The sequence below is a fragment of the Cricetulus griseus genome, chromosome 10 (assembly GCF_003668045.3).
Source record: "Cricetulus griseus strain 17A/GY chromosome 10, alternate assembly CriGri-PICRH-1.0, whole genome shotgun sequence".
Lineage (NCBI taxonomy): Eukaryota > Metazoa > Chordata > Mammalia > Rodentia > Cricetidae > Cricetulus > Cricetulus griseus.
Window position 1 is genome coordinate 27549322 of NC_048603.1, and position 14152 is coordinate 27563473.

At 42.0% G+C, this 14152-nt stretch overlaps 1 non-coding gene across 1 annotated transcript; it reads right to left on the bottom strand.

The window, feature by feature from the left end:
• Positions 1-10113: 10113 nt before the first annotated feature.
• On the bottom strand, positions 10114-10220 carry LOC113832082. The gene has a single exon (XR_003488127.1). It is a non-coding gene; the product is annotated as a U6 spliceosomal RNA (small nuclear RNA).
• Between the last annotated feature and the right edge of the window lie 3932 nt (positions 10221-14152).

The following is a 14152-nucleotide window of genomic DNA, read 5'->3' on the forward strand; positions in this document are numbered from 1 at the left end:
TGGGCTACATAATAAATCATTGTCTCAAAGATGAGGAAGGAGAGAGAAGAGGGGGACAGGGAAGAGGAGGGAGGAGGAGAAAATTGCGTGGCAAGCAAGATGTGGTGGTGTGTGCCTTTCTATGATCCTGGCATTCGGGAGGCTAAGGTAGGGGAATTGCGTGCCCAAGGCCAGGGTGAGCTCTGTAATAAGACTCTCAAATCAACCAATAACTAACTGCTAAATACATTCAAAGCTTCACTTTTAAGCAGATACCTTCAGAAAAAAAATGAGGTTTCTTTCCATCTTAAAAGGAAAACTGCAAGAACAAAGGTCATATTTTGAGACAGGATTTACATGTGCTCGTAACAGAAACAAAACACACATGGACACGAGCAGGCCCCATTTCTATACACTTCACAATAAAACACAATTGGACAATAGAAGCCTTTTTACCACATGAAGAAAATAGACTGTGATACTACTCATGTTTTCCTTGGAGACAGGAATTTGGAGCCTATCCTGGCACTCGCTCTGGAGACCAGGCTGGCCTCGAACTCACAGAGATCCACCTGCCTCTGCCTCCCGAGTGCTGGGACTAAAGGCATGTGCCACCAACGCCCGGCTAATAACTCCATTTTCAAGTCTTGGATGATCTGCTGTGATGGATGCTGAAAACTCCTTGGTAAGGGAATCTGGATGCTAAATGTGAAGTGTGGCTTGCACACTTCACACCAGCCTGCATTTTCAGGGGTTTAATGGTGTGGAACATGGTGAGAGCTGTAACTGACTGCGGCCAGATACACCCTGGCTGGTGTGTAAACTCCACCACTGCCATGAGCTATGACATCTTACAGAATCCACTCCAACTCCCAAAGCCTCTGCTTCCTCATCTCCAGGCAGGGATGGTAATCTCACCTGAGGAATTTATTCTATGAATGGAGGGGATTGATTCACAGAAGGCTCTCAAACAGACAACTCCAGAATATTAGCTGAGCAAACGGAGTTTCCCTTACCCACATTTCAATATTCATACATTCATAACTCGTTAACATGCTAACAAATTGGTGGGGCAAGATTGCTCTGATTTGACACCGTTTTGAATGTCATGGGAATTAAGAAAGAGCTAGAAACAAATTATTCACAGCATCAGAAAAATATACGAAGGATTCATCAGGGAGCTGGAGAAATGGAAAGATTTGCTGAAAGACCAGTTCAGTCCTGACAATGGGACAAGTCTACATTGTGACAGGGGTTAGAGAGTAAACTATTTAAACAACACTAGTTTTTAATTATTTTATATTCTTAATTAAAATTCTATAATCTCCCCCTTCCATTTTCTCCTTCCAGTTCCCCTGAAATACCCTTACTCCCTCTCAAAATCATGGCCTCTTCTTTAGTTGCTATTATTACACACACAAACACACACACAAACACACACACACACACACACACACACACACACACACACCACACACACCTAAATATATAAATACAAACTTCTCGGTCTATTTATCATTACTTATAGGAATGTGATTTGGGGGCTGACCACTCAGATAACTCCAGGGATTAATCCTGGAGCACACCTGTATTCAGCTATCAAGGACATATGAAAAGAAAATAAATAAATAAAGATAATATCTGCCTTCTGAATCCCACCTGGCTTTGTAATCAACTGGGTGCTATCTAGAAAGTCAAATCATAAGCAAAAGTGGTCATTGGTGGCTCTGATACAGCAAGCTATCCTCTCAACCATCACTGGTGGAGGATGTGACTTCGGCAACCAAGATTCCAAGCCTTCCAGAAACAAAGTTTCCCAGCCAGACTCTAGATCAGAAGAGTAAAGTTTTCTAGAACATACAAAAAAAACCTTTCTGGGGGATTTCTTTGAGCTGTTTGTCTGCTTCTGCCTTTGTGTGCTAATCCCTGTTTCTTATTTCATTTTGTCTTCCTCCGGCACCAGCCGATTGAAGGTGGGGTGATCCATGTGATGAGTGAATTCAAGGTTTAAAGGAATGTTTGCACACCTGAACTCACAACACCTGTGGCTGTCTGCACATGACCAAGACGGCCACAGTTCCGGCAAGGATGGGAGGAGTTCATGAGGCCCCATCTCTATCTGAGAAGCTGTTGGGAGTTGGTATCTGCTGGGGGAGGTGGAATCCTTCCTTGGGGGTGTAGCCACTGGTATATTGCCCATGATGCTCCAGTGGATAACCCCACTCCGGCATACATATGACAGCATTAGTTGGACTTAGTAAGTTATTAATTAAAAGAAAAAGAGGACATGATTCAGAGAAGGGAGTGTGTTACCAGGGACACTGGGGAAATTGGAGGGAGAGGGGGAGGACAGAATCATATTTCATTGTATTTACATGTAAAATCCTTGATGAATATTTCTTTAATTGTTCAAAACAATATTTAAAGAAACTACTGTTTTGACTGAGATCCATGATGACGGAGCACCAGGGGGACAGGGAGACTAGAAGCAGATGAGTAAAACTTAAAAGAAGAAAGCACGGGGCCTGTTTTAAGAGTCAAGCCTAATCTGAAGCTCTGAAAGTCATTGACACTAAAATCTATGAGAGTAGATTTTATCTATCTATCCAAGGAGTAGACATCAGCTTGTCACGAGATGTCAGTGTTAGCAGCACAGGGGATACTCAGCCAGGACAGCCCAAGATAGCATAGAGGAAACTTAGGTGTGTTTTGAGAGCCATAGGATGACAAAGACTTCCTTAACCCAAAGAGTTTTCCCTGCCACAACTCTAAAACTCTAGTATTTTTACCTTATTTAAGACCGTCTCCATTAAAAAGCATGTGACTGACTATATTTCCTTTGAAGAGTAACAGTGGATATGCTATTTGGCTGGGTTTCCTTATCATGCAGGGGGCAGTCGCGGGGAGACATGAAATAGGGTTGAGATGGTAGAAAGGAAATTGCAGGGGTGAGAGAAGAAGGTGCAATTCTATCCACCTAGCCAGTCAACTTGTTCAGCACAGTAGACGACCTCTATGCACGCGTGGATAGTTAAATTTAAGTGGCCTTAAGAATCCAGCTCCCCTATCAGATTAGCCAGACTTCAGGTGTCCCAAAGGTAAATGAAGCTTAGTGTGTCATATTGGTCAGTCAATACACCATCTCTGTTCATTTGTACTTGGGATCCCTACCAAGAAGTACTCCATCTCATGCCTCAGAAGTGAAGGTTTTCCAGAAGAAATGAGCACATTGTACCAGGGAGGAAGGGAATGGGAAGAGAGAGGCAGAGAGAGAAAGAAAGGAACTCTGGCATTTTACAACCTTTTCTAAAGAACCAAGCAGCCATGATTTTTTGTTGTTTATGACTAATCCACATGGGAAAAAAACAGCATATAAAAATATCTAAACAAGATGTCATTGTTTTTGCCATTGAGTAGTACTGCATTGTGTATATGTACCACATTTTCTTTATCCATTCTTCGGTTGAGGGGCAACTAGCTTGCTTCCAGAGTCTGGCTATTACAAATAATGTTGTTATTAACATAATTGAACAGATGTGGTATGATTGAGCATCCTTTGAGCATATGCCCAAAGATGGAATTGTTGGGTCTTGAGGTAGATCAATTCCCATTTTTCTGAGAAACTGTCATACCATTCCCCATGGAGGGATACCTTTCACATCCTAGATACAGTGGGGAGTGTCCTGCCCCAAATGGTGTGACAGACTTTGATGATTCCCCCAGAGGGGACCTCACCCTGTCTGAGGAGTGGACAGGGGTTGGATGGGGAGATGGTGGGGGGAGTGGGAAGACAGGAAGGAGAGGGAACTGTAATTGGTAAAATAAAATTGTTTATAATTTAAATAAAAAGAAAAATATCTAAACTAGACAAGCTTCTTCCTTAGCAACTCCAAATGTGAACAGTGGACTCTCAATGGAAACTGATGCTAAACTGATCCTTTATTCTGAATTACCCACTGATAATGAACACTGTACATACTGGAGTTCTCCTGGCAGAGTCTATCAGCTGCTCACACACGTTCTGTTATCTTTATTGAATCCTTGATTGGAATTCCATAGTAAATATGGTCTACTTGATCCTCTCTGTCTCTGCGTCTCTGTGTCTCTGTGTGTCTCTGTGTCTGTGTGTCTCTGTGTCTGTCTCTCTGTCTATCTCTCTGTCTGTCTCTCTCTGTCTGTCTCTCTCTCTCTCTCTCTCTCTCTCTCTCTCTCTCTCTGTGTCTGTGTGTGTGTGTGTGTCTGTCTCTGTGTGTGTGTGTCTCTCTCTCTGTCTCTCTCTCTGTCTCTGTCTCTCTCTCTCTCTCTGTCTCTCTCTCTCTCTCTCTCTCTCTCTCTCTCTCTCTCTCTCTCTCTCTCTCTCTCTCTCTCTCTCGCTCCCTCTCTCTGTCTTGCCTTCAGACTCACTTTCTTTCTTTTCCTTGATGGAATCTGTAGTTAAAATCCCTGAGGGATTGTTTTAACCTTTGTTAGGTTTGTATTTTCTAGGTTCTGGGATTTCTCCATTATAGGCAGATATCCACTGTCTGGCCATGAGGATTGTATGAGAGCCAAGGTTATAGAAGAATGGGGACTTTTCACCATAAGTAATCCACACTTGTATTGAGGTCTATATGAGAAACAGGGCTAGATTCTTGCAATATACTCTTTACATAAAAAGAATACTGTTAAAGGCTGTTTTTTACCATGTACAGGTTGAGAAAAGCTCCCATGACAAGGCCTCATGTCACACTGGCAGTGTTTGGGAAACACGGCTGGTCATGATTTTTCTGAATCTCACTATCTGTTTCTGTAAGGTGAATATTTTGAATCAAAGGATCTCAGGCCCCTTCAGCCCTCCATAACCGTTTCATAGCCTGGGTTTCTAGAAGGAAAGCCAGCACCTAGTAAAAATGGCTTCTGCGGCTTGTTTTTTTGTGCTGAGGGAAGCCAGTCCGTGCACATTAGAGAACTCCGAAGTCAATGATGACTAATTCACTCACTTGCCAGTTTTTCCAGGGCACTGGACCCGAAACAGGATTTTTCTTTTATTAAAAAGAAGTTACTTTTTAGAGGAACCACTATCACTGGATGGATCACGCGTGGCTAGGATGTCTTCCTGTGCGCCTGCTCGACTTGTGCTCCTCCTCTCTCTCCACACTCTTAGGTTTGAAGCTGCTCTATAAACCTGAAGAATACACTGGAAGAAAAATTAAAAATGTCTGCCAAAAACCATAACCATCACTGAGCTTGGTCATAAACTTTAATTGGAAAACTGATATTAAGTATGTATCTTTATTACATTTTGAAGGCATGAATAATATATGTAATCGTCCAAAGGCTGAACTGTGCAAGGGGCTTTATTATTCACACATAAACAAAGGTGCGAAATGGCGATGGGGGCGGGGGGCGGACAGTTGGACCTCAGCTGGCAATTTACATTCTCAAACATCTTTATTCACAAGCTGTAAAAGCAAGCTGGTAACAGTCGCCAAAGTGGTTGCCAAGACAACTTATCTCTGGATTTAGTATTACTGCTTCAGGGGGGAGGCCTATGTGGAATTTAATTAGCTAACGCCTCGTCCTCCTTAGCCAAAAAAGGATGGATTTTCTTTCAAGTTGAAGTTTCTGCAGAATGAGAGTCAATGGAACCAGGGCAGACACACACTGAGATGGACTCGCATGCACCCTCGGCGCTGGGTAATTACAGCATGAGGTGTGGCTTACACAATCTCTGCCTCGGTTGTTCATGAATGAGAATAAAGATGGAGCTAGGATTTGGCAGATTGACGTCATGTGATAAATAAGTAAACGTGTTGACACACGTACATCCCCTCAGATGCTGTATGAATGGTTGTTTTCCTTCTCCCCTCTTCTCAAAAGCAAGTGGGCAGTTTTCTAGAAAGTTCATTTTAAAACAACAGCCACAAAGAGCATCGGAGGAAGGATAACTCAGATGGAAAACTGATAGAGAGTTTAGAGTTGTTAGGAATATGCCTCGCAATTGATTCTGAGCCTCCAGGTAACCATGGCAATATTGGAAATGACGCAAATGGCACTGCTTAAATTATTCCCAACAGAAGGGAGTACGTTTTCTCTTCTACATTGTAAAGGTACGCATTGTTGTAAATAGCGTTGGGTTTTGTTTAGGGAGGGCCTGAAACCCATGTATAGTCTTTACTAACAATATAAAATTCTTAATATAAGTGTCATACTTCAAACTCCCTAGTCTTCACATACTTTGGTCCTTCTCCCAAGCACCTACAAAGCTAAAAGAAATTACAGTACAGATCTTGGTTATGAATATTAATCACAGGGCCAGCAGGATGGCTCAGCGGGTAAAGATGTTTAGCAGACAAACCTGCAATCTGAGTTCAACCTCTGGACCCAAGTAAACGTGCAAAGAGAGACGCCATTCCACAAAGGTATTCTTTAACCTTCGAATGCACACTAAAGCACACACATACACACATGTACACACACTGATAATCATCAAGTAATTAAAAACCAAAAGAGTGTTAACTACTAGTTCATTCTATTACGTCTCTGCCTTTCATGGGTATTGCTCTCCTATATTATTACTCCACCCCAAACTCAGAATTGCAAGGTTCACCCTAAAAGTGAATTTCCTTGGACACACTGTTTCTTGAGAATTGGTAATATTTCAGTAATTTTTCCATTTTTAAGAATTTGTAAAATACACTATGATTTAATTTATCCATGTGAAATACATATGCATATAGCTAGAGATATACATGATAGATACATATATAAGGACAGATAGATAGATAGATAGATAGATAGATAGATAGATAGATAGATGGATAGATAGAATATGTGTCTGTATTTCCATGATAACCATTTTAGAATTGGGCAGCTTTTGCCCTTATACAGCATGCTTACATCCATCGTTAAAATGGATAAAGGTGAGATGGTAAACACTACTTATCCATTTGTAAGCATGTCCGGCTGAGGACATGTAAAAGCACTTTTTGGGCAAGCTTGGAAGGCTTGAGCTCAAATCCCCAGCTTGCATGTAAAGTATCAGTCATGGGTACTTGAGGCTATGAGCTCAGCACTGGGGAGTAGACTCAGATGGCCCTGGGAGCTTGCCAGTCCTGACCTTAAGAGCAAATAATTCTGTCTCTCTACTTAGATATATTTTTGTAGATATCTTGCATCCCATTCAAAGTTCCCCCTTTATTCTAGTTTTCTAGGTGTTTTTCTATTCGAGGCTGCATTTTCCCCACCTCTGTGCATTTTTCTCACATGTCTGCACTGAGTAGAACTTAGCCCAGGACCAGAGATGAGATCCTCTGAAGTTCTGAGGGTTCTTTCTTAGTACGTCTCTCTCTAATCCAGAATTTAATCCTATAAATACTTGTTGTTTGGCCTCCTTAGATTCTCCAGTCATTTCTCCGATGTAAGGAGAGCACCAAGCTCAACACAATCAGCACACTATGCTGGTTAAATTGTAGGGTTCATCTCATTTGCATCTTGTCCCTCAGGGACTGCTGTCTTTGATTACCCAATGTCAAGCATTTTTTTTTAATCATTGCATTGCATGTTTTGCCTAGTTCCTGTTGTTTTTCTGGGGATACTTAATATAACCTTGAGTGTGTGTCTTACACATGAGTGTGTGGATGTGTGCACAGGATATCAGGTGTCTTCTTCAATGGTACACTATCATTTACATGGAATCAGAGTCTTTCACTAACCCAGAAGCTCTATATTCTGTCCATGTTGGCTGGCCAACCAGCTCCCAGGATCCTCCTGTGCCAGCCTTGTAATGCTGGTGTTATAGGCATGCACAGCCTTTTATGTGGGTTCCTGGGATTCCAACTGAAGTCCTCATGCTTGCAGAGCAAGCCATCCTCCTTACTGAGCCATCTCCCCAGCTCTTCTTCTACACAGTTTTTATGCAGTCACATTCTTAGGGTTTACTGTACATATAAATTATGGTCTAGTCTGAAAGTGCATACTTTCAAAAGTCTCCACTACAATCATCAGTAATCCTGGTTTTTGAAATATGTATTTTGCCTTATTTTCTATCTAATGAAACCTGAAATCTAGGGACTATTCCAGGGCATCAGAAGCACCCAGGTTCCCTAATGTGCTACCCTTGGTTTCCTCTATCTTATCTTCCACATGAATAACAGTGTCAGCGTCTGCTATAGTTAGCTTGGGGACACCTAATTAATTCCACATATAGTTTTAACGATGCTTCATTATCTCAATATTAGAAATACGGAGTTTAAATGAAATAGAGGTCTACTCAATAGAAACTGGATGCTTCTTGCACCATTGTAATATTGAATGCTTGTTCAGATAAGGAGGGACAATGATGGCTCCATTTCAGGTGTCTGGTATGAAGATGCCCATGTTCTGATGTTGCTTATCCTTTGTGTGCTACTGGGTACCTTCACATATCCCCATCTCAGGGAATGCATCTCAACTGGACACTCATCTCCTCCATGATGTCTCCATGCAAACCCTGTCCCCATTTTAAAAATTCCCACCCCTAATGCCTCCTGTGCAGGCCACACAGCATGGTTTAACCTTCTTGTGGTACTGAGGATTTGGATTTGTATGTATAACGCCTGCATCAGAACTTCTTGTGTAGATATTCCCAGGTAGCTCACTTCATAGGAATTAGTGACTTGGTGTACCCATTCATCTTCTTCGGTTACTGAAAAATACTCAGAAATGTAGAATATATAATAACATATTATGTCATATGAATATGTAACTATGAATAAATTTATTATGATTATACAACTTATATATGATGTGAACACAGATTTTTTTCTTCTCTGGTATTCTGCCTGGGAATATCTGAGAAACGGATACTGAGCTATATTAGGTTTAATTAATATTAAACAGCATTGGGTTGGCAAGTCTTGTCTTCTCTGTTGCCAAATCTCTGATCTCATGAAAATCTAAATTGGCTCTCGATGGGTGACTTTGGGGGAACTCTTTTCCACTTTCTGACACTGCAGCTAACTAATTCCTCAGGATTGTCCATCTACCCTTTAACAACAATGAGTTTTAGAAACTCGGGGCCAACCACCCTTGACAGGAGCTAATCCCTCCACACAAATATTCATTTGTAATGAAACTTTGTCCCTTTGTCCTTCAACTTGTCCTCTAAATGATCTATGCACTCTTGAGTTTAATGCCCAAACAAACTGCTGGACTTTGATAGTTTAATATAAAACTCCAAGCCATGTTTCATCTGATGACTTAAAAATATAGGAGGGCAATGTTTACATGGGTGACCAAAGTTAGGAATGTCTCACTGGCTCTGATCACACGCATTCAGCAGGTGAAGAATGCAACTTTCCAAAACTGAGAGACATATGTATTTTATCAGAAAAGCATGAAGAATCATGCATGCTATAATCCTCAAATTAGTAAGAGGCAGGAGGATAGCAGTGATCAGACTTACCCAGGGTAATGACAGGAAAATGCAAAAACGCTTCCTGAGTGTATAGAATTTGACAAGATGCTCCAAGACATTTTTGTAACTTCCCATGAGTTCCAAAGCACTGATCCATCAATGCCTGACAGCCATGGCTACCACCTGAGAAGCTTCCAAAAATCCTTATTCACGGGTCACATCAAATTGGACTCACCACCAAAACATTATGAAAGTGCTTGGCGGGGGTTGGATGGCTCAGTGGTTAAGAGTGTTTGCTGTTCCTTCAGAAGAGCAGAGTTTAGTTCCTAGTACCCATATCAGGTGGCTCATGCCATCTGTAATGGCAGCTTCATGGAATCTGAGAACTCTTCTGGCTTCCCTGGGTACATACACACACACACACACACACACACACACACACACACACACACACATTTTTAAAGGTGTGAATAACAATCCAATGTGTGTATCAGACATTTCTTTATCTATCCATCCATCCATCAATGGGCATTTGTTACTTCCACCTTCCAGCTACTGCGAATAATGGTACAATAAACATGAGGATGAACATGCTTTTCCAGACCCTGCTTTGAATTTATTACGGATACCCAAGGTATGATTGCCTGATAAGTTGGCAATTGTTTTTTTGTTTTGTTTTGTTTGTTTTGGGAACCTTCCTACCAGTTTCCATAGCATTACACCATTTTACATTTTAACTAATGGTGTAAAGCATTTCTAAAATTATGCATTGTTTTCAGTATTTCCATGTCATCCTTGCACAGGGGCCATGCTAATCTTCTCTGTGTATTTCCAATTTTAGTAAATGTGCTGCCAAAACAAGTACTAATTAAATAAATGGTGATGCGATTTTCAGAAATTCTTACTAACAAATCCCGAGAGGGTGGCAGACAGAGTCTCCCAGATCTTTAAAATATACATGTTTGAATAATTCATTTCATTTGAAAGGAAGTCCCTTTGATGGTCAAGGGAAAGTGACTAGCAGGCTCTTCAACGGTACCAGCATCCATGCATGAACATGAAATGTCTCAGATTCTATCCCAGGCCCACTGTTTCCTAAGACCGTACATGGGGCTCAGGAACTGTTTGGAAAGCCTTTCAGGGTTACTGACCCATGCCCAAGTTTGAAACCTTTTCTGTGCTATGAATTGATGAGTCTTAAGATGTTTCTACTGAGTTGGTTGAAGGACAGAGAGGGAGAGCAAGGAAAGAGATACCTTGAGAGATGGAGCCATTAAAGGTTTATCGAGAGACCTGGCACTAGGGAAATTCTCCAGGAATTTAAGAATCTAATAGTAGAGAGGGTACTTAACTGGCCTTCCACTGTAATCAGATTGATGAATACCTTAATTGTCATCACAGAGCTTTCATCCAGTAACTGATGGAAACAGATGCAGAGATTCACGGCTAATCACTGGGCCAAACCCCTGGGGTCCAGTCCTAGAATTGAGGGAGCGATAATGTGAGCAAAGGGGTCAAGACCATGATGGGGAAGCCCACAGAAACAACTGGCATGAACAAGTGGGAGCTCACTGTCTCTGGAATGACAGCTGGGGAACCCGCATAGGACTGGACTAGGCCCTCTGAACGTGGGTGACAGTTGTGTGGCTTGGGCAGATTTGGGGGCCACTAACAGAGGAATCACTATTTATCTCTAGTGCATGAACTAGCATTTTGGAGCCCATTCCCTATGAAAGGATACCCTGCTCAGCCTAGATATAGTGGGGAGGGCCTGGTTCCTGCCTCAAGTGATGTGACAGACTTTTTTGATTCCCCATGGGAGACCTCATCCTCTCTAAGTAGGGTGGGGGTGAGGTGTGGAGAAGGTGCCTGGAGTGGAAGGACTAGAGGGAGAGGGAACTTGGTCTTGGTATGTAAAGTAAGACTGTTTTAAAGATAAACACTCATAATTCTGTGCTCCATTCTCATCAGACCCACATGACAACAAATGTATTTCTTCTTGCTTTTCTTTGCTTTACTATTATTATTGTTGTTAGTCAGTTGGTTTGTTGGTTGATTGGTGTTTTCCACTGTGAAAGTTTTCTTGTCCTAAGAATTTCAATTTACTGAAATTGAAGATGAAGAGCAGGTTGACCCTAGAAATGATAACTTTTTTTTTTTTTTTTTTGGTTTTTCGAGACAGGGTTTCTCTGTGGAGCTTTGGAGCCTATCCTGGCACTCGCTCTGGAGACCAGGCTGGCCTCGAACTCACAGAGATCCACCTGCCTCTGCCTCCCGAGTGTTGGGATTAAAGGCGTGCGCCACCAAGGCCTAGCTGAAACGATAATTCTTAATATTGGTTTTCCATACAATGAGAAGATATAAGGATCAAAACAGCAAATATCTGCCTCAGTGGCCACCACCATTTCTCCAGAGGCCAAGGTTGATGTTCAGTACCAAGACACGTTGAACGGTCTCCTTTGGCTCCTAAATCTTTCTGCACACGGCCTAACCAGAAACTTAAAATTAGACCATTATTCCAAACCCATTTGCATAGTTTTCCAGGCAGTACGTTACCCTCTGTCTCTCTTCTTCTCAAACACTGGATTATAAACACAATCAATCTGGAGGATTCTTCAGTATTGCTAAGTATCCTGTGAGCTTAGTTTCCTCATCCACAGAATGTTACTGGTGATGCCTCCTTCAAGGAGTGCTTGTGACACTTAAATTAGCATCGTTCATCAGCTAGATCAATGTGAGTCAATGTGTTTTTTAAACAACAGTAAGTCTTGGGTTTTGCTTTCTTTTCACTTCTATGCATCTATTGTTCTTATCACTCATCTTATCCTTGCTCAGGGTAGCTGATCCTGCTCAGCGATGCTCTCGGTGACGCCAGTGCCCCAGTATTAACTGGGGAATCTCATTTCCTAGCCAGAACTTCTGTTGTGTTTCCCTCATCAGACTGCACATTTGCCAGCAGTAGCTGTTATATGAACATGGAGATTCTTTTCTCAAGTTGCTCAATTTATTCTCACAGCAACAAAGCCCAAATGATCATCTCCCCCAGCCTGAAACCAAACTCTGTGTACATATGGCCCACATCCTAGTGCTGACTTAAGACACTAATGAAGAGGTCCATCTCCTGGACCTGGAAGGAAGTTAAGGTGTCCTGAGGACTATGATTATACAAAAGCTCCCTGGAGACTCTGCCACTGTTGTCTTGTTTATTCTGCACCAGAACACTCTGAAGTATACACAACTTGTTTCTCACTTCCAGATGAGAAAACTAATATTTGAAGACATTGAAGTCACCAAAACCATAAGCTTGCAAGCATGTGTCTTGTTCTACACATTGTAAAGAATTCCACACCAGGGCTGGTGGCTCACACCTGTAATCCCATTAACTCAAGAGACTGAGGCGGAAGACTGCAAGCTCAGGGCATGACTAGGTTATAAATGAAGTTCTGTTCAGCCTGCACAACATACTGTCATCGTGTCTCAGAAAGACATAAAAGAATAGGAATATAGCTCAATGGTAGAAGGCTTGATTAGCATGAATGGGACCCTGGATTCACATTCTGGTAATGAAAAGAATGTGACATTACAAGCTCCACAGAGGACGCACCCAGGATCTATGCCCAGATCTAAGCGCACAAAGCCTGCCCTACTTAGAGCAGAACTAAGCCCAAGCTAGGTTATTCTCCTATCTCATCACATGTAAGAGCCAACTTAACAAGAAGTGTGCCCTGGATGTCTGGCTTTAGGAATGAGTGACCCCCCTGGCCCAAGACAACTCAAGCAACTCCCTGGGTCCTTACTGAGGAGCCACCACCACAACCACCATCACTACCCAGTGAAGGAAACACTAAAGCTGAGCCAAAGGGATCAATTTCAAATCCTGCCTTGGAAAAATTTACCTGCACAACATTCAGGAAGCTATCCAAGCCCTCTGAGTCTCTGTCACCTCCACCTACACAATGAGGGCAAACGTTTCTTCCTTATTTCATATATCCAACTGACACCTGGACAGAAACATGGAAATTCATGCAGAAGCAAATGAGTTCCTGGGATTATAAATTATAAAGTTAACTAAAGCCTCAGGCTCTACTTCCCTAAACTCGCTACAATTTCTCACAAACTATGTATGTCTCCGATGATTGAAATGGGTGCTAATAGGTCTAAAAAGCAGAAAGGAAATCTAAGCAGATGAATTAATGGGATGGTTGAACTATAGGATGCTTTAATGAAGACTCCATGAAGATTTACTAGGTACTCAGCAGGCTTCATTCACCAGTGTGGTAATGCATCCTTAATCTTAATAATGATGATTTTTGAAGAAGGGGACCAGTGAGAAGGGAAATCAGAAGCAAAGAATAAAGGAAGGCAGATGAATATCTTTGATACTCTTACTACTATTGCAAGATGCCTTTCTTTGCTTTCTTTCCTTTCATGAATTTTTGAGAAACCCAGTACTGCTTTCTTAACTTTGATCTCGGACTGGGCTTTCTCTCCTATTGAAAGGGTTTTTGTAGGGGCCGTCCAGTGGAACTGTTTTACAGCAACACACACTGGTCAACAGTCCTCGGCTGCAGTGATGATGGAGGCACACCCACCTCACTGATTTCAAAAGCAGGCCTAGCATGAGAGAGATGAGTCAATGGGTAAAGATGCTGTCCAAGTGTGGCAACCTGAAATTGATCCCCAGAACCAATGGAAAGATGGAAGGAGACAAGTGACCCCACAAAGTTGTCCTCTGTCCTGCAACTAGGAGTTGTGGTACACACACACACACACACACACACACACACACACACACAC